The 1,463-nt window shown below is 45.9% G+C and overlaps 1 non-coding gene across 1 annotated transcript; it reads left to right on the top strand.

Moving 5' to 3' along the window:
• The first annotated feature begins 1,188 nt into the window (after nucleotides 1-1,188).
• On the top strand, nucleotides 1,189-1,261 carry trnar-ccu (transfer RNA arginine (anticodon CCU)). Its single transcript has one exon. It is a non-coding gene; the product is annotated as a tRNA-Arg (tRNA).
• Nucleotides 1,262-1,463: the final 202 nt, after the last annotated feature.

Raw genomic sequence — 1,463 nt, forward strand, 5'->3', positions numbered from 1 at the left:
TTTACTGATATCCTGCATATGCTTGCTATCTTTAAACTTTACACACAAGTTTGCTCTGTGCCTCGTGTGACAGTTGGTGTTGTATTTTGCAGCTTTGTCCTGGCTGTATTCATGGGTATTCATGTGTGATGGAAGTGAAATTAATCTTAAATTGAATTGCCTTGAAATGAAGTAAAACTGTCTCGTCTGTAGAGGCCGCACTTTCCGAGGAAGAGTGCCCAGTGATGCACATATCTGAAATCCTCTTTCCAACCCTACTCTTCCAACTCTTTAGCTAAATTTTAATTTGAATTTTCTTTCAAAATTTGGCCACACCTGCACATTCATAGGTTTGAAGAACCCGCTCCCTTTTCTTGCCTAAATACTGGCGAAGATAACGACCGCATACCATCGAGGAATCTCGTTCTTGTCCACATTACCATTTTTTCCGTTCCCCGAACAAAGACAACCCTATCGATACAGCTCGTCAAATTTTACCCCCTTTCCTGCTCAGCCACAGAACCATAGTCTGTTCCAGAGACCTGACCGGTGAGACTTTCCGCTGCTTGGTCATGTGCACATCTCTTCTCCCATCCAGAAGTATCCAAAGTGGTCTACCTGTTATTGAGCGGTCTGGCCACAAGGCGTCTCTGCGCTTGTTCGGGCTGATTAACACCTTTCACCTTCCTGTCTGTCACCCAATTTCCTGTGTCCTGCACATTGTATGTAAGTACCTCTCTATATGCCCTCCTTATCTTCCCTTGGCTTCCCGAATGATCCCGAGTTCATTCCAGTTCCAGTTCCAACTCTCTAACGCAGAGTGTTAGAAGGTGCAACTGGATGACCTTCCTACAGGTGAAGTTGCCAGCGGTTCTGGAGGTCCCCATGCCTTCCCACATCTCGTAACGGAGTATTTATCTCTCCTGCCAGGCATTGCTACTGCACTGACTTTACGATTATAATGATAAAAAAAAAACAATAATTAAACTGAAAACAAGTCAACAAACACATGTGCCTTCTCTTACCCAAGACACTCCCCTTTGAAGATTCAGAGATAAGCAGATAAACTCTGTGATTTCCACTCAAATCCAATTCCCGCCAATCGTTCCCTCGAGTCCAGCTCATCAGAAGCACACACACACACAGATTCAAACACTGAGTGAAAACCTCTCCACACCGTCCCGTCACGCACTCCTGGAGTTAGACATGGCCCCAGTGGCCTAATGGATAAGGCACTGGCCTCCTAAGCCAGGGATTGTGGGTTCGAGTCCCATCTGGGGTGCTAGATTTTGTTTAGGGGGTATGTTCGTGCCCGGGTAACTATTGAAAAAGAACACGCGCAGTCCACAGCGGCCTTGGAGGAGATTCGAGACCGTTGGGCTCCGCGGGGTGTAAATGCCATCATGGATAGGGATGGCAACATTCTGGTGTAATGTCTATTGTCTATTAGTAGTGCAGTAATTGTGTTTGCCACTGTTTTGTAT

Source organism: Hypanus sabinus, unplaced genomic scaffold, assembly GCF_030144855.1.
Source record: "Hypanus sabinus isolate sHypSab1 unplaced genomic scaffold, sHypSab1.hap1 scaffold_1078, whole genome shotgun sequence".
NCBI classification, from domain to species: Eukaryota; Metazoa; Chordata; class Chondrichthyes; order Myliobatiformes; family Dasyatidae; genus Hypanus; species Hypanus sabinus.